The 19727-nt window shown below is 46.5% G+C and overlaps 1 protein-coding gene across 6 annotated transcripts in view; it reads left to right on the top strand.

The window, feature by feature from the left end:
- Positions 1-6075: 6075 nt before the first annotated feature.
- CLCN4 (Cl-/H+ antiporter 4) overlaps positions 6076-19727 on the top strand; it is a 71201-nt gene continuing 57549 nt past the window's right edge. For 3 of the 6 annotated variants that reach the window (XM_081566142.1, XM_081566138.1, XM_081566140.1), the window contains exons 1-2: positions 6076-6187; positions 7455-7582. The gene's annotated coding sequence lies outside the window, so the exon portion shown is untranslated. Of the gene's footprint in view, positions 6188-7329; positions 7583-19727 lie in introns of all 6 variants that reach the window. The other 3 variants (XM_081566141.1, XM_081566137.1, XM_081566139.1) reach the window with 1 other exon arrangement.

Here is a 19727-nt window from a genome sequence, read left to right as displayed (position 1 = left end):
TTCCTGTGAAGGGTTTTGTGCCCATAGGGGCCTGTGCAGAGGCTCTCAATGCTGTTTTATTACTAGGGAGCAGTTATGCACATTAGCTCCAAAGGCGCAGGTACCTTTATTAAACAAACCAATATGTTAGCAAAAGGAATTTAGATCAGCATACTCTATATCCCAGATAATTTTATTTAGGGTGCTACCATTCAGGGGCCTTGTTGATTTGAGGTTTCAGAATGATCTGTTTTAGAAGGGAATCAGGAAAGGCCTTTTGCCTAAGTCACAGAAAATAAGAAGAGGTTTATTATAGCAAGCGTCAGAAAGAGAGATCTCATTTTTAAGGTGAGCGCTGAGGCAGCCCCTCGAGAATCCCTGAGGCCTGAGTTGCTCTGCTCGTCAGTCCTTCTCCTCATGACTCTGTCATGAGTGGGGATCTCGTGAGCTGGCTCCCAGCACCTGGCTTTTTGAGAAAAGCCATTCCTTGTCCAGGTGCTTCGGATTAGAAATAGGATTTTTGTAAAATTGCGCTGCTTCAATATAGTAGCCACTAACCACATGCTGAGAAGACTCTTGAGAGTCCCTTGGACTACCAGGAGATCCAACCAGTCAAATGCATGTTGACTGAGTCAGTGATGCCATCCAACCATCTCATCTTCTGCCACCCTCTTCTGCTTTTGCCTTCAATCTTTCTCAGCATCAGGGTCTTTTCCAATGAGTCAGTTCTTCACATCAGGTGGCCACAGTACTGAAGCTTCAGCTTCAGCATCAGTCCTTCTAATGAATATTCAGCATTGATTTCCTTTAGGATTGACTGATTGGATCTCCTTGTAGTCCAAGGGACTCTCAAGAGTCTTCTCTAGCATGTGGTTAGTGGCTACTATATTGAAGCAGCGCAGTTTTACAAAAGTCATATTTCCAATCCGAAGCACCTGGACAAGGAACGGCTTTTCTCAAAAGCCAGTTCTCGGGTAAGAAAAGTTGCCCCTTGTCTAGGTGTGAGAAAATAGTTTACTTTTGGAACTTCCCGGTTGGTCCAGTGGTTAAGACTCTGCATTTCCAATGCAGGGGACACTATTTCGATCCCTGGTCAGGGAACTAAGATCCACATAAAAGAAATGTACTTCAATTGCCTGCATACCGTGGAGATATATAATGCCACTGTCCAACTACAGGCTCAGTAGTTTGAAGCTGGCTGTGGTGGAAGAGTTTACACCTTTGCCATCTGCAACTGCTACAAATCAAGCCTTCCAACCCCTCTCATCCCCTCCCTTGGAGAGCTGGGTTACTGAACTTTGACCAGCATACCACTTTGCTTATTCTAATTTGAGGAGCCAAGCCTACTGAATTGCCTTGGAACAATCTGAGTCTATTGGCACCCAAAGAGAAAAAGGAAAGGCTATCAACTAACAGTTCTTTTCAGAGAGGGCAAGGATTTGCTTAGCCCTCAGGGGTGGCTCAGATGGTAAAGAATCCGCCTGCCAGTGCAGGAGACATAGATTCAATCCCTGTGTCGAGAAGATCCCCTGGAGGACGACATGTCAACCAACTCCACTATTCTTGCCTGGGAAATCCCATGGACAGAGGAGCCTGGCAGGCTACAGTCCATGGAGTTGCAAAGAGTCAGACACGAATGAGCAACCAACACTTTCTTTCAGTGCTACCCAGGATCTTCTCTCAGGCTTCCTGGAATGACAACATCTTTGACAACGATGCTGCTGTAGAAGTCCAGAGGGCTTTCAAGGCTGATGTTTGTCACCACAAACAGGGTAATGTGGTCCACATTTGTAGCTTTCAGGTGTGCATCACGATCTGTGACCACAGCTCAGAGTGTCTGGGGAAGGTTGGATGGCATCTTCTTATCATCTACCTCTTTCACTTATTTCCCAAATTTTTTGTGAGTTGGCCATGTGCACAGCACCTAACTAGCTAAGGGGGATAGCATGCACTTGCTTACTTGGACAGTGTGATTAGAGGCACATGAGCTCAGGACAAAGAGATGGAACAGGTCTTCACCTCCAGGTTTTATCAGACACCCCGCTTACAGTACAATGTACCAGCTACACAGGGCTAGAATTTGCAGGAGGTGAGAAAGGCACTAGCCTTGGAGGCAAAATTTAAGTGGGCATCAAAAGATTTTGTCATCAAGATGATAGATTATTCATGAAAATCAAAATTAATGCCCACATTCACCATGAGCAAAATGTCACCTTTCACAATAAAAACAAGTTGTGTGTTTGATGACCCTGTATTACTGTGCCAGGGGCACAGTCATTTCCAACTGGCTGGGAGTTCTAAATGTTCTCTTGCACATGCCCTGCTTGCACCTGTGGGTGTGTTTATGTGAGTTGAGAATGGTGTGCAAATGAATTGGGCTATGTGGGGCTTTATATATAGGTGTGTGTGTGTGTTTGTCTTTTTAAAATTTATTTATTTATTTATATTTTGGGCTGTGCTGGCTCTTCATTGCTGTGCAGGCTTTTCTCTCTAGTTGTGGCTAGCAGGGGCTACTCTCCAGTTGCGGTGTGAAGACTTTTCATTGCAGTGGCTTCTCGTGCCATGGAGCACGGGCTCTAGGGCACGTGGGCTCAGTCGCTGTGGCTCGTGGGCTCTAAAGTGCAGGCTCAATAGTTGTAGTGCATGGGCTTAGTTGCTCTGCGGCGGCAAGTGGGATCTTCCCGGGCCAGGGATCGAACCTGAGTCTTTTGTGTCTCCTGCATTGGCAGGTGGATTCTTAACCACCAAACCACAAGGGAAGCCCTGGTTGTGAGTCGGTATAACTTTTTCTACTCATATGCAAGGATATTTTGATAAGCATACATAGGGGTACACATTTTTCCTTGTGTCTCAGACTTTAGTAAAGCTCTACCAACACTGCTTACTCTTACCAGATCTCTCACGTAAGCCTCGAAACTGCGGCAGGTGGTGGCTACTGTTACTACCCCTACTGCTCCCCACTTTCCAGAAGGAAAAATCCAGGCTTGCAGAAGCTTGGTAAACAGCACAGACAGTAACATGTAACACAGTCATGTATTACTTTAAGGTAGTGTCTGAGAACATTTAGAGACTGTGTTGGTTCTGGTGTAACACAGTATCTCAGAGACAGTTGTTTAAAATTTTAAACCATGTTATGTGTTTCCATGTCTACGAAAACATCCCTCTCCTCTCGGTGCCCCGTTCACAGCTTCCTGTGTACTGATTCTGAAATAGTTTATGAATATACGGGCAATTAGGGCTTCCCAGGTGGCACAGTGGTAGAGAATCTGCCTGCCAATGGAGGAGACACAAGAGATCAAGGGTATGATCCCTGAGTTGGGAAGATCCCCTGGAGTAGGAATTGGCAAACTCCTCTAGTATTTTCTTGCCTGGAAAATTCCATGGACAGAGGAACCTGGATGGTTACAGCCCAGGGGAGTGTCACAAGGAGTTGGACAGAACTGAGTGACTGAGCACAGACACACACATACAGGCAATTAGCCTTACCCTGTGCCAGAAGTACCACATTTAAGGGATTATCATGAAACAGAGCTTCCAACATGTTATATGGTGGTGAACAGGAAGGGGAACTTCCCTAGTGGTTCAGTGGTGAAGGATCTACCTGCCAATACAGGAGACATGGGTTCGATCCCTGGTTGGGGAAGATCCCACATGCCACAGAGCAATTAAGCCAGTGTGTCACAACTACTGAGCCTGTGTGCCTAGAGCCTGTGCTCCATAACAAGAGAAGCCACCACTCTCCACAACTAGAGAAAAGCCTGCAAAGAAAGAAGACCCAGCATAGTCACAAGTGAATAAAGAAATAAAATTGTTTGTTTTTAAAAAGAAAATGAAGATAACAACATTATAAAAAAAATGACTGGAAGGGCCTTCCCTGATGGTCCAGTGGTTAAAATTCAGAATTTCCAATGCAGGGGGCCTGGGTTTGATCCCTGGTAAGGGAACTAAGATCCCACAAGCCTTGTGGCCATAAATAAATAAGCTGGGAAATGGAAGATTCGGGGCATCAAATTATACTTTATAGCAGGGTTTCTTGGCACCCCCCCCCGAGTTGTGACAACCCCAAATGTCCCCAGGCATTACTAAATGTCCCAGCAGCAGATAAGAGGGGGGAAATGTAAAAGATTCAAAGGGATTAACAAGTAGAAATGTGTGAAGAAAATAGAAGGCACCAATATGGAGAAATTAACACTCAAAGGTTATTACATAAGTGTTTGAAGAATCTTTTCAGGAAGGATCTTAATGGCTAACTTTGAATCTTCACAGAGAGCAGAATAAGGAGTGACTTTAAATGGATGAGAAATTAAGGCTGGACCTACAGAGAATGAAAAGGTAATTCCAGTTCCGAGTTGCCACCTTCTTTCCTAAACATTTTTATGGGCAGAATAAACTCAGATGACCAGGAATTGTTCTCTCCTGAGGTTAAAATCGATAATCTTCAAGTAATGAAATCTGCACCAAAAAGTAACAAAATACACATATTCCATGATCATGTCTCCTATGGTGCTTAAAAAAAAACAAGCAATAGCAATTTCTTGTTACAAACGCATTGCAGGTTAATCGTAGGAAAATTAGAAAACCAGATAAGCTAAAAAGAGGAAAAGGAGAAATACCCTTAATCTCACTAATGAGTGAAATACTAAGGGTGATACTTTAATGAACGTGCTTCCCAGTTGTTTTCTATGTTCATATATAAAACATATGTAAAACTTTTCCCTTTTTCCAAGTTTTTTGACTGGTCTAATAATTAAATTGATACAAAATAGATTAACAGGAGAAAAATAAATTTAATTTCCTATTGTAGGGGACTCCAAGAAGTCGTTAAAGCAGGCAGCTTTTATACCTTCTAGACAGGGAAACAATGTGGCAAAATGGAGAAACAAGAGGTTCCCAGTAGGCTAGCAAATTAGTGAAGTTAACAAGGCTTGTTTATACAGCCTTCCAGGAGGTGAACTCCTTTTATCCACTGGTACAGGGAGGGTAATTTCACATGCTTTTAGGGGGACCAAGGAAGGTCAGTGTCTATTTTGCACAGACTGTTTAAAAATCTAAATGCCAAGTGACATATTTGAGGTGGCATATTTTGCTTCCCTTCAACACGTACAGACATACATTCGTTCCATAATTCAGCACATAACACGTTGGAAGTTGTTTTTTTTCATTTAATAAACCGTGGATGCCTTTCCAGGCCAAAAAATATCTACTACCGGATATTTTAGTTATTCCATTGTACCTGTGTCTTACAACTGAACCCACCCTCTGGTTTTGGCCACTAAACTTGCTTCTGGTGCTTTGAGGTCATAAATAATATTGCAGCAGTTTTTCCTTTCACAATTCTTTCCATTCCTTCCGCTTTTTTCCCCTGGAGCAAGTTCCTGGCCCATTGTATGGGCCTATACTTATTTGCAAGGCTTTTGGTAGGAATTGCTAAACAGCCCACCAGGAAGGTTGATCAATTTACATTTTTATGGGTGGTATCTGGTTTTTTGTTTTGCTTTAGTTGTGCTGTTTTCTGTTTTTGTTTTTTTGGTAAACCTCTGCCTAAAGGACAATTTCACAGGTGGGGGTGGAGGATGTCGGAAGTGACCTCATTCTGTTGAAAATTACTGCGCCCTGAATCGCCTGTTTGCTGTAATGTTTTTTTATACTTGAGCAATCACCTGGAGAAGAGAAGGTGAAACCTACTGGCAAAAAAAAAAAAAAAAAAAAATCGCCCCACGCCGAGGAAGGTGCTTCTACTTTTAGTCATTTCCGTTAAGCCGGAGCACAGAGCAAGTCATTTCAGACCTCGGAGGGCATAATATAGATCATCCCCGGCCCCACCTCCATTGATTCTTGGAACGCCCATCACTGTCGTCCACGGAACCCAGTCCCAGCGGGTAGCGCGTCCCGTGTCGGGGACGCGGAGTTCTTTCTGGACCCGAAGGCACCGGCCGTACGAGGCGAACGAGATGGGCAGGGCCAGCGTGCGAGGTGACCGAGCCGGCTGGGTAGGGTTGAGTGGCTGGGCGGAGCACGTGACACTCCCAGCCTGGTTCTCGGCTGGGGGTAGTTGGGGGTGTTGGGGGTTGGGGGTGGGGCCAGCCCGGGGCGCCTGAGGCTGAAATCGACATTTGCCTCTGGCAGGAAAATGAATTTGTCAGACCCTCAACCCACTGGAGCAGGGGATTACGGTAGCTTTTATATCCCACGAAGCTGAAAGCAGAAGGTAAGTTACTTATCCCTCAGAAAAACAGATGAGTGGAGGGTTCGAGAATACCATGCGGCCACTTTGTTGATTTTTAAAATAGAGTTGAAAATAATCGATAGCTGTGAGAGGCAAGGGCCAAATTACACCCTGACCTTCTTAACAGAAATTCGGTTAATCCGGAGGGAATGGTGGTAAAAGAGTCCAGGGTTAAATATAGAAAGACACGAAAGCTGCTGGAATAAATAGCAAGTAACCTTGGCCTGCTCGTGAAACAATCTATTTCACATCTCTTTCAGGGGCGCCAGCGAAGGGAATATTAAAATTGCCATTTAAACTCAAACGAAAAGAAACTAATCTATATGAAGCTGGAAATCAAATAAAAACAGTTCCTGCTTTTGCCCTTTCACATTTCGAAAACGTTTATGCGGTTTGGCAAGAAAGTGTATATTTTCACAGTTTAAGTTTGAAATATGCCATTTCAAATTTACGAAATGGTCACAGAATTTTCTAAGTCTTTCTAGGCAAGGCTGTTTTAGTTGTGAATGAGAAATATTGACATTGTACATATTTTCTTAAATAGTGAGATGATTCACTTCTGCAGGATGTGATAAAAATTAGAAAACGTGCAATAATGAGTTACTGTGAATTAACTTTCATGTCTGAGAGATTAAATTCTTTGCCAGAAGATTTCCGAAAACAGACACGAGTACAACAACGTTCATGCAATAGCACTTTATTTTAAATCATCAAATGTTTAAGAAGTATAAATATGCGATGGCACAGTTGGTTTTTCAAAACCACATTAATATTGGCATGCATTATTTGTTATGGAGTAATAAAAAGCATTATTTATTAGTGCAATTAGTATTATATGCCACAATGAATATACTTCAGATTAATGCTTTTGATATACGATTTGAAACATGGACCTTCTGTGCAAAGTATGTGTATGTACTCCATATTTTAACTGTCATTTTGATTTGCACAAAATAGATTTGTTTAGTTCTCCATTGCATTTGATGAAGACTGAAAAATAAAAGACTAAATCATTTCCTTTCATTACTAATCCCTTTATTGCTAGCTCTTTTGAAATCCTATTACCTGCTTGGAGCCTGGAATCATTTGGGTCTTCCCTTCTGTGTGCTATTTGTTTCCCACAGTTCGTGCAAGTCTAGGCCAGCTGCCCACATCAAACAAACCGCCCAGAACCGAGGCCAGAGCGGGGCTTCCTGGCCACTCCCTCCTCACTTCCAGGGTCTTCCCACCCGCCCCTCTTTGCCCCTAGGGCGTCACGTGGCGGTGTGGGCACCGCCTCCCGGTGACGTCAGCGCGCTCGCAGCCGTCGCGCTGAAGAAAGGATGCTCTAGGATGCGGTGCAGGTGGGCGACGGGCCTGCGCCATGCGGCACTGCAGGTAAGAGACTGCGGGCGGATCCCCTGCAGCCTGTTGGCGCCCCAGAAAACGAAAGTGGGGTCTCTGGCTGTTGGGGCTGCTGCAGGCATCAGGCGTCGGGGGGCGCGGGGGCGGGAGTGGGAGGCGACTGTTGTAGGCTCACGGGTGACTTGGGTCTTGTCATGCCCATCCATCCCGGGAAAGTGGCCTGAGGCCAGACAGAAAGACCCTGGCCTCCTGCACAGGAGGGGAAAAAAATCAGAAATGATCACAATACATGCATTGTAAGAGAGAGAGGGGCTTGCCCGAGAGAACTGTCAACTGTTTACCGACTGTCAGAGTGATTCTTAAATAATGACACATTTATTAATTCTTCTTACAGGGGTTTGTTTTGTTCTCAGTATTTAGCCTGATTTCTTTCAAAGCCAAAGCTGCTTTGCTTGAAATGGAACGGAAACTTACTGGTTAGCAATTGACCAGCTAGATGTGCGATCTAAATTGTTTTGCATTATTTTGCAAGGTTGTAGCGTTTAAAGGGGACATGTCAGAAATGTTTGTTTCGTCCTGGTGTTTTAAATAGATTAAAAAAATTAACAGTATCCAATAAAATAAAACTTCCAATAGGCGTGTAAGAGAACGCAAATCAGTTACATCTCTTAAGAACAAAATGGTCTTTAGAAGGGGGTGGAGCTGAACACCAAACCCTATGATTTTTCAGTGTTCTTTTTAATTCCCTTGCTAAATAATTTGCTTGCTGGAAGAAGGGGCTTGATGATGCAGCAACAGATCAAGGGGGAATCAGGTGACTTCAATTTTAACAGGACAGGGCATGGGATTTTAATGAACACTTGAGATTTCCCACCTGTGTTTGCATTCCTCTCTCTCCTTCACATATGAGGCCAGGATATATGTAGTACCCTTAGGAAGAGAATGTGGTCAATCTTACCTGTAAAACGTGACCCCCTGGGAAGCCGTGGGGGTCATTGTACTGGAACTCACACTATGTATCCTTTGACCCATCCAGCAGTTGTTGGAGGACCAGTAAAGCGATGCTGTTTTAGTTGATAGTTGAAGAAGGCATTTCTTTCAGCGATTGGACACCCTGATGTTTTGCTACAGTAATTTAGTAATTAATTTACTGCAGTTTTCTTCATTTGGCTCAGGTTGACTACAAGACTTTTAGGATCCTCTTGTTTCCATGCTCCTTTCTCCCTCAGCCCAACCCTAGACAGAGCAGAGCAGATGATAGATAGCAGAGACCTAGCTCCACCTCTGCCTTTGGGACTGCAACTTGGGACAAGTCACTTTGTGCCTTTGGGCCTCAATTTTCTTGTCCTCAAAGTAACCAAGGAGTATTATATCAGGGTTTCTCAGTCGTGACACTATTGACATTTTGTCATTGTATAGTTGCTCAGTCATGCCGGAGTCCAGCTCCAGCAGGTCCAGGGGTTCCCTCAGGATGGACTGGCGTCGGTGATGCAAATGAGAAGACACAGCGAGTCTCAGCGTTTCCAAGTGTCTCCCCACTTTATTGTTTTTAAGACAGCTTTTATATTTTTAGTGGTATATAGAAACAAATGTTAAAAGTATAGAGTCATACCAATTCAGCTTAAGGGACATACCAATTCAGCTTAATGGGTATATCTTAATGGGCCTATCAAGTTAGCTCAATGGGCCAGCAGCTTCGACCCTCATCGAAGCCATTTGCATGTCTTTAGTTACAAAAAAGCCTCTTTGTTTACATCATCTTCTGGCCTGGGGGCCTGCTAACACCTTGTGACTCTCTTTTCATAAAGGTTGATCAATTAGAACACTTTTGTATAGGGCACATCAGGAAAGAATTCATCAACAGGAAGTTTTAAGGTAAAACCTGTTTTTGGTAATTTACTCTATGCCTTGAGCTTAACAGAAAAGAATGTAGTTCCATAAAGTCAAAGAATAGCAAGCTGAAGTTCAGCTTTAAGTAAGAATCATCAGTTAAATCAACAATTGTCTTATTATTTGTATTAAAGCTAAACTTCTATTTATATAAATCTCTATTATGCTTTCATTATATAGGCTAAATACGTTAAGAGTAAAAACATAGTGAGTAAATATAGATTAAGTAACAGTTCCACAAAGCACTATTTTTTGTATTTCCTAACAAGCCTTTTTTCCTGCGAAGGGTTTTGTGCCCATAGGGGCTTTCTGTGCAGAGGCTCTCAATGCTGTTTTATTATTAAGGAATAGTCATACATATTAGCTCCAAAGGCACAGGTACATTTATTAAACAAACCAATATGTTAGCAAAAGGAATTTAAATCAGCATACTCTTTATCCCAGATAATTTTATTTAGGGTGCTACCATTCAGGGGCCTTGTTGATTTGAGGTTTCAGAATGATCTGTTTTAGAGAATCAGGAAAGGCCTTTCACCTAAGTCATAGAAAATAAGAAGAGGTTTATTATAGTAAACATCAGAAAGACAGGTATCTTTAAGGTGAGCGCTGAGGCAGCCTTCCGAGAATCCCTGAGGCCTGAGAAGCCGTGCTCAATCATTCCTCTTTCCCATGGCTCTGTCATGGGTGGGATCTCGTGGGCTGGCTCCCGGCACAGTCATGTCCGACTCTTTGCGACTCCATGGACTGTTGTAGCCCTCCAGGCTCCTCTGTCCATGGGATTCTCCAGGCAAGAATACTGGAGTGGGTTGCCATTTCCTTCTCCAGGGGATCTTCCGACCCAGAGATCGAACCCCCGTCTCCTGCCTTGGCAGGCGGATTCTTTACTGCTGAGCCACCCGGGAAGCCCCCTGTTGACATTTGGGGCTGGAGAAATCTGTTGTGGGGGTGTTCAGCTGTACTTCTGGCCTCTACCTACTAGATGCCCCTAGTTGTGACAACCAAAAATGTCTTCAGACCCTGCCATTGTCCTATCGTGGGGCTCCATTGCTCCTGCTTGAGAATCGTTGATTCAGATGACCTCTCAATGTTCTTCGGGCCCCAGTATTCTAGAATTCATTTTCCTGTAAGTTGTTTCATGCTGAGCCCTCGGTTGGAGATCTGATTCCCTTTCATGATGTTGTATATATTGGGAAACACAGTGTGAAGGCTTTTTTTCTGCTGTGGGGTTCCAGAAATAGCTTTTGTCAAAAAGGGGAGGCCTGTGTGTGTGCCAGTTGTAGCCGGAAAGCTGGCTTGGCAGAAGGGAGAGTGTCAGGGAGAGGAAAAAAACACAAGCACTAGATCATCATGTCTGGAACTGGAGTCACCATCCTTATCTGCAGAAGTGGGACTAGCAGGACCGGGTGGAGGTGTCACAAACAGAGAGGGAGATTATGGGGGTGCTGGCGCCCGTTGTGGCGGGGAGATGCTGGCAGCATGTGTGGCTGGAGGAGGGCAGCGCCAGCTGCCCCCAGAGCCCCCATCTGGACTCCAAAGGTGGTGGTGGTCACGGTCTTGCCCTTTAAGCTTCAGTGCAGGACTGACCACTAAAGCTCTGGCTCTGACACTTTGGAGAGGCGGCTTTGCCACCTCACTTCCGCTCCCAGAGCTGTTGCTGAATCCATAAAATAGGGCTACTGTTAGTGCTGGTCCTGCTGCTTTGAGTTTTCGGGGGGTCAGATTGATGGTAAAGGGTCAGCACACTGGGAACTCCTGGGAGACAGGAAGCGAGGGTGGCAGTGGCATTGCAGGATGATGGCCATGTGCAGTGGGTTTGGGGGAGGAGGCTTGGAATGACTAGAAAAATCGTCCTTGTTCCTCCGAGGGCCTGGCACTGCAGTGTGTCCCTCCTCCAATTTCCTTGCTCTCAGCTCGCTCGCTCTGCCTCTTTGCGGCCCCATAAAAATGGCTCTCCTGGGAAGAGGGTTGGTCTTTAGTGAGAAAGACCCAGTGTGCAGAGGCCAGGGCCCAGACAGCCTCCTTTGTCTGCTTCCAGCCATTTTCTTTGCAGGTGGCACCCACAGCTGGCCAGGAACCTCGTCCCCAGAATGGCTTGGCACCCTGGGTGGGCTATTGGGTGCTGTCTTTTCACTCAGGCAATACTGAGAAAGAAAATGAAAAAGGAGGAGGATTCTCCATCAAATGAGAAGTAAGACATAGAATCACCATACTTGGCAGCTCTGATGCTGTACAGAGTACCACACACTAGGTGGCTTATCAACAGCAGACATTTATTTCTCATAGTTCCAGAGGCTGAAAGTCTGAGATCACGGTGCTAGCATGGTTGGGTTCTGGTGAGGGCTCTCTTCTGGACGCAGAGGGCCATCTTCTCCCTGTGTCCTCGTATGGTGGGAAGAGAGCACGCTAGCTTTCTGGTCTTGTCTTGTTGTCGTTGTTCAGTCGCTAAGTCGTGTCTGACTCATTGCAACCCCATGGATTGCAGCACACCAGGCTTCCTTGTCCTTTACCATGTCCTGAAGTTTGCTTAAAGTCATGTCCATTGAGTCGGTGATGCCATCCAACCATCTCATCCTCTGTCACCCCCTTCTCCTCTTGCCCTCAATCTTTCCCAGCATCAGGGTCTTTTCCAGTGAGTTGGCTCTTTGCCTCAGGTGGCCAAATATTGGAGCTTCAACTTTAGCATCATTCCTTCCCGTGAATATTCAGGACTGATCTCCTTTAGGATTGACTGGTTTGACCTCCTTGCAGTCCAAGGGACTCTCAAGAGTCTTCTCCAACACCGCGGTTCAAAAGCATCAATTCTTCAGCACTCAGCCTTCTGTATGGTTTGACTCTCAGATCCGCACATGAGGTCTCTTATAAAGGCACTAGTCCCATCATGAGGGCTCCACCTTCATGACCTCATCACCTCCCAAAGGCCTCACCCCCTAATATCATCACATTGGGGTTTAGGATTTCAGTATATGAATTCTGAAAAGATACTTTCAGTCTATGACAATAACCAATGTAACTTGTGCCCTTGACTAGATCCTGGCCTGAGCAAGCATCTATAATAGGTGTTGGGGATACCTGGGTTATTTTTATGTGACTGCCTAGTAGATGATATGAGGAAACTACTGTAAATTTGATTAGATGTGATAATCTTACGGTGCAGTTAGGCACCCAGCTCAGTCACTCCTGATTTCCTGATACAGAAACAGTGAGATGAGACATAGTTGTTTCCTGCTGTCCTGTGTTGGGGTAATTTGTTACACAGCAGAAGATAACTGACACGTGTGTATGTAGAAGAGTCTTATTTTTCAGTGGTGGGTAAAGTGTCATGAGAGCTCTAAGGTACTATTAAAGTTGTGTTTTTTTTTTTTTAAACCCCTTGGAGCTCTCTTTTATGTAATTCTGAATAGAAGACAGATGAATTCTCAAACCTGCTTTTGCATTCAGTGCTGCAATATCACATGTCATGTTGCCTCTGGAAAATTCCACTGTATACTCCTGAGAGAATGAGACTGGAAAAAGGCAAATAATGTAAGGTTATTATAAAAATATTTTTGACAACACAGACCCCTTTAAAGGTCTTGGAAATCTCAGTGTATCCCTAGACACACTTTGAGAACCACAGTAATTTATTTTTTCTTTTGAAGTTTTTGTTTTGTATTGAAGTATAGTTGATTACTTTGGCCAATACTTTGGCCACCTGATGTGAAGAACTGACTCATTGGAAAAGACTCTGATGCTGGGAAAGATTGAAGGCAAAAGGAGAAGGGGATGACAGAGGATAAGATGGTTGGGACGGCATCACTGACTCAATGGACGTGAGTTTGAGCAAGCTCCAGGAGCTGGTGATGGACAGGGAAGCCTGATGTGCTGCAGTCCATGGGTTCGCAGAGTCAGACACGACTGAGTGACTGAACTGACTGACTGAACTGACTGACTGATAGCCGATTACCGATGTTGTGATAGTTTCAGGTGGAAAGTGAAGAAAGGGACTCAACCATACATGTACATGTATCCATTCTCCCACAAACTCCACTCCCATCCAGGCTACCACATGACATTGAGCAGAGTTCCCTGTGCTGTCCAGCAGGTCCTTGTGGGTTCTCCATGTTAAATACAGCAGTGTGTATACGTGTCCATCCCAAACCCCCTGACTATCCCTTCTCCCCACCCTTGCCCCCTGGGAACCATAAGGTCATTACAGAGTATTGAGCAGAGTTCCCTGTGCTGTCCAGCAGGTCCTTGTGGGTTCTCCATGTTAAATACAGCAGTGTGTATACGTGTCCATCCCAAACTCCCTGACTATCCCTTCCCCCATCCTTCCCCCCCAGGAACCATAAGGTCATTACAGAGTATTGAACAGAGTTCCCTGTGCTGGACAGTAGGTCCTCGGTTATCCATGTTAACTATAGCAGTGTGTACATGTCCATCCCAAACTCCCTGATTATCCCTTCCCCCTGGCAAGTAGAAGTTCATTTTATAAGTCTGTGAGTCTCTGCTTTGTAAGTTCATATGTATCATTTATTTTTAGATTCCACATATAATGCACCTATGGTAACAGTAGTTTACTTTTATTTATTTATTTATTTTTTAATTTTTTAGATTTTTTTTCAGTAGTTTACTTTTAAATGGTTCAGTTGAATGGAGAGACAGTGCGAAGAGGCCAATACGGTCAAATAGGAACACTGATTGAGTCTGATTGGTGTTTTTCATTGGACTCTTCTTCATAATTTGCTGTGTATTTGAAAATGTGGCCAATAAAAAGTTAAAAAGAAGCTAGAAAAGAAACACTGCTCTTGGGCTTGTGGGGGATTCTGATTGAGGCGATCTGGGAGTGAAGCCCAGAGGGAACATTTTTAACCTGAGCTCTAGATGCCCTTGACTGCAGGGACCTGAGGCCCCAGCTGAGACCTGCTGGCTTGGAAGTTCGCAGCTCACCCAGAAGCCCTCCTGAACCAGACCTAGGAGGGCGAGTTAGCGGCGAGGAGGGGATGTGTGTGAGCACTCTGCAAACTCTGGCAAGTGGGCAGTGGGAAAGGCCTTATTATCAAACCCTTGCTTGACTGTATTTGCAAGGGGTGACCGGAAATGAGTTTTCCTTTCTAAGAGCAGGGGGGTGATTTTATTTCCAGAATGTGGTGGTTTTTGAATGACTTGTTTTCTATTGAAATAGTAATACATGCTGGTTGTGCGAACTTCCCACAGGATCAAGGTTATGAAAACAAAACGAAGTCTCTTTCTCATTCCCAGTCCCTCATCCCCCTTCCAAAGGCAACCACTAATAACTGTCTTATATATTGTTTCTGAAAATGTCTGTGCAAAGACACCCATGTGTAGAATGTGTATAGCACTTTCCTTTCTCTTTTTTCTTCATTGGGATGTAATTTGCATGGAGGGAAATGCATGGATCTTAATTCAGCTGACGTTGACAAATCAGGATTCTTGGTACTCCCAGAGGGCTCCATCTTGTCCTCTTTTAGCCAAATCCTCCAGCAACCACCATACTGATTTCTGTCAGCACAGTTTACTTTTGCCTGTTCTGAAACTTCATATACCTCAAGTCCTGTGATCTTTATACTTTTATATCCAGCTTCTGTCACTGGGCATGATTGTGAGATTCATCCATGTTGTTTCATGTAGCAGTGATTCATTCATTCCATTTTATCGTGAAAGTACTTTTAGAGAGAGAATGGAGGCAGTTGGTATACGTTGCTTCTCTTCATTGTTTGGACGCTGTTTTACATCATCTCGCTTCCAGTTGAGTTCCAGAGTGTGGACGGTATGGAAGTTTACTTAACCAGTGTCATTTTGATGGGCATGTGGATTCTTCAAGCTTTTGTAATCTGTGCTTCAAGCTTTTGTAATTTGTGCTCATGGTATGGAGAAGGAACTGGCAACCCACTCCAGTATTCTTGCCTGGAGAATCCCAGGGACGCTGGAGCCTGGTGGGCTGCCGTCTGTGGGTTGCACAGAGTCGGACACGACTGAAACGACTTAGCAGCAGCAGCAGCAGCTCATGGTATTATGCTCATGTACAAATGCCAAAGAGGAAAAGACCTCTCTAGGAGTAATTAAATGCACAGAGCATAGATGTTGGAACTTAGCTTCAAGATCAAAGCAACTCTTATATTTTACATGTGACCAAGAGGTGTCCAGAAAAGTCAGGTGACTTGCCCAAGGTCACATGACCGATAGTAACTCAGTTGGGGAACCCTCTAGGTCCCCAGATGCCTCTAACAGAGTGTTTTCTTTGGCCATGTCATGTAGCATGTGGGATTTTAGTTTCCTGACCAGGGACTGAACCTGAGCCCCTTGCAGTGGGAGCACAGAATCTTAACCACTGGACATCTGGGGAAGTCCCCAGAATGTTCTTTCCTGTACTCTGAGCTCTGTGAGCACAGGAACTGTGTGTTTTGCTCACCAATGTAAACCTAGCACATAACTCATGGCAGAGTAAGTACTCATTAAATATAAATTAGATGAAAAATTAAGGGAACTATTAGTCCCCTGAGAAAAGACCACTGATATCCCTGAGAACTGCAGGGACATTCGCATGAGACTTGAGCCTCCAAGTTCTTTTGTTCATTCACTCCCTCATTTACTTCTTTGTTCTGCCGGTGTTTGTTGGGTCCCTGCTGTGTGTCCAGGACAGGGCTCCTCACCCTGGACTCGATGGGCTTTGGGGCTGGAGGACTCTTTGGGGGGGGGGGCTGTCCTGTGCCCTGGAGGATGTTGAGCAGCATCTTCTGGCCTCCACCCACTTGATGGGGGTTGCAACCACGTCCCCAACCCCCACTTGTGACAGCTGAATTTGAGACATTGCCAGATGTTCCGGGGTGGGTGAAATTGCCCCTAGACTGGTTGAGACCAACGAGTCTAGACACTGGGGTTTACTGTGGAACCAAATGGACAAGATTCATGCCTGGGTGGGAGTGACCTTCAAGCAGAGGAAAGAGAAGATAACTGGATTTGATAGGTTGTGCGATCACGTGAAATACAGTGAGAGGCAGAGGGTGGGCAGCAGTGGATTCAGCCTGGTTAGACGGGGCGGTTACCCAGGCCCCTCTGAGGGCTCACATGTGACCAGGGACTGAGGGGGAGCCACGTGAACACTGAGAAGATGGAGAGCTCAGGGCTGAGGGAACGGCTGTGAGGTGGGCATGTCCAGAGAAGAGCCACCCAGAGAAGCATGCTGGGGCAAGTGCTCGGAGGGATAGCCAGGGCGGACCATGCAGGGTCTTAGCGGGAGTGGAACCAACCCTGGGTGACTAAGTGTGGTGACAAGCCACGGAGTGCTTTTGGGTGGGGAGAGGAACACATCAGGACTTGTGTTCGAAGGCCTGGCTCTGGCTGCTGTAAGAACAGTCAGAGGTGGGCGAAAGAGGAAGCCGGGTGGCCGGCGAGGAGGCTGGGTGGCCACGTGAGCTGTAGCTTAGAGGACTCTCTGCGCGCGCATGCTTAGTCATGTCTGACTCTTTGTGACCCCATGGACTGGAATCCCTCAGGCTCCTCCATCCATGGGATTCTCCAGGCAAGCATACTGGAGTGGGTTGCCGTTTCCTTCTCCAGGGGATCTTCCCTGATCAGGGATCGACCCCGGGTCTCCTGCATTGCAGGCAGGTTCCTTACTGCTGCGCCACCTGGGAAGCCCTTGGAGGGCCGTGCCCCTGACTAATTGAGCAGCCGTGTCGTGCTCGGCAGCAGGCAGGCCTTGGCTATCACAGGAGCGCGTGGGTCGGGTCACACTGTAACCCTGTAACTAAGGTGCCTCGAGGTGGAGGCCACCTGCACAGCCTCTCAGGATAGTGTCACCGGGGCTGGGCGGCGGTGCACAGGGACAGCAGAGGCAGCAGCTCTTGCATTCCACATGTGACACCAGCAAGGCTCACCTTTAGGCTTCCTGTTGTGGATGAAGCTGCCCAAGCTTCCTCGAGGCCCCTTGAGCCCACCACCTGCCCTGTGCCTGATGAGGTGGCTCTTCTCTGCCTGGAGTGCTGTCCCCCACCCCCCATTCTGGCCAGCCCAGGTCACCCATGGTCCCCTCTCAGCAAGGGCTCTTGTGCGGGTCCTTGTGTGGCCCTGAGAGCTGGGAGGTGGCCATCAGTTGAACTGATGGAAGTTGGAGACCAGAGCCTTCCCCATTGGTGGTGACTGTTCCTGCTCCTGGGGTCCTTCAGCCTCCCCCCCCCCCCGAGGATGCTGTCAGGCTGCTCCCGCCAGTGGCAGCGCCGATGCTGGGATGGCTGTGGGGTTTGGCTAGAGGGAGCCTCACCAAGATACCATGTTCCGTTTGTCCCCTCGGGAAGTCGGCTCCTCGCCCTGGTGGTCGGGGACCTGCCGACTCATTTCTTGTGGTGGCCGTTGCTTCCCTTGTGCTTGCCTAGCACTTTTTAACCACATCCCAGCGGATGAATGGAGGTTACCTCCTTCTGGGATCTTAGCCTCCCTTCTGGGTTGTGATATAGCTCAGGGTGAAATTTTCTTTTGCTGTCCACCGGAACCCTTGGAGGCACTGATTGGGTTAGGAGGAGAGGGGCCACCCGAATGATTACAGACATGTTCTTTTTCCTCTTCACTCAGTCCTGCCTCCCACCAGCACGCCCTGTGCCCAAAACATGGGAATCGACCGACGTTTTAGTCCTCCCTGGGGTCAACTCCCCTGGGATCCACTTAAGTCACCCAGTGGCTGTGATCCTGCTGTGGCCTTGCTCTGAGGACACGGGGCAGGACAGCTCAAGGCTGCGCTGGAGGACTCCCTGCATTTAACCTTCATGGAGGTGCTGGTTGTGAGTGTCTGTTTCACTGTTTTCATCCACCAGGGGGTGTAGCCCACATAAGCAGAAAGTTAGATTGTTGTGGTAGAAGATGGTTTGCAGAGCCCTTGGGAGAGGGAACCGTGCTGTGCGAGATTTCTCACCAGCATTGTCTTCAGCTGCTGTTATGGGCTGAAACCGTGTGTCTTAAAGTGCATCTGAATTCCTAACACCTATTACCTAAGAATCCGACCTGATTTGGAGATTTTGTTCTTGTTGTTCAGTTGCTAAGTCATGTCTGATTCTTTGAGACCCCATGGACTGCAGCACGCTGGGCTTCCCTGTCCTTCACTATCTCCCGGAGTTTACTCAAACTCATGTCCATTGAGTTGGTGATGCTATCTATCCATCTCATTGTCTGTCGCCCCCTTCTCCTCCTGCCCTCAATCTTTCCCAAGATCTGAGTCTCTTGCAATGAGTTGGTTTTTTGCATCAGGCAGCCAAAATATTGATAGAGTCTTTAAAATTTCTAAAAAATAATTTTTATTGATTAATTTTTGGCTGTGCTGGGTCTTCATTGCTACTTGGGCTTTTCTCTAGTTGTGGAGAATGGGGGCTGCTCTCTAGCTGTGCCTTCTCTTGAGGTGGAACAGAGGCTCTAGTCTGTGCAGGCTTCAGTAGTTGCAGCTCCTGGGCTCTAGAGCACAGACTCAGTAGTTGTAGCACGTGAGCTTAGTTGCTCCGCAGCATGTGGGATCTTCCTGGACCAGGGATCGAACCTGTATCTCCTGCATTGGCAGGTGCACTCTTTACCACTGAGTCACCAGAGAAAGCCAAGATAGGGTCTTTATAGAGGTAATCAAGTTAGACTGTGGCCATGAGGGTGGCCTCAGTCCAGCCTGACTGGGGTTTTTATAAGAGGAACTTTCTGCACAGGCAGGCGAGGATGAGAGATGTACCGGGAGAAGATGGCTGTCAACACTCTAAGCAGACAGGCTGGGGCTGGATGCAGCCCCCAGGAAACCAATCCCACTGTCACTTTGATCTCAAGCTTCTGGCCTCCGGAACTGGGAGACAAGTTTCAACCAGTCTGTGGGGCTCGTCAGGGTAGCCCTGATGAACCAGTCCAGCAGTGTTTCCCAGGGCATGCTTGCCTTTGTCCACCCGGGAGAATGGAGGAGAGCCTGGCAGGCCTTTGGTTTGGTGCTTTCTGCACAGTTTAGGAGAAGCTGGATGAACAGGACCTTCTCTGTGGAAACAGGTAGCTCTTGCTTCCTGAGAGGAACGAGACTTCTTCGGTCTTCCCACGACCCAAGAGGAAGGGCCCTTGGGCCCCTGGTGGGAATCTGGCTCCCCACTCACTGTCTGGGGAACTTGGGCCAGGGACCTCACCCCCTCGTCTGCCTCAGTTTGCTAATCTGTCATATGGGCCTGAGGCCGACGGTACTTAATTCAGAGAGTGTCAGGAGCCCTGGTGATTGATGTGTGTGAAGTGCCGGGAGCTCTACTGTATTGTTAATTATCGTGAGGATGATAAATTAATT

This window comes from Giraffa tippelskirchi, chromosome X (genome assembly GCF_054371585.1).
Source record: "Giraffa tippelskirchi isolate mGirTip1 chromosome X, T2T-mGirTip1v1.2.pri, whole genome shotgun sequence".
Classification (NCBI taxonomy): Eukaryota; Metazoa; Chordata; class Mammalia; order Artiodactyla; family Giraffidae; genus Giraffa; species Giraffa tippelskirchi.
Note: the sequence above shows the minus strand (reverse complement) of the source record. Positions and strands in the feature narration are given on the sequence as shown.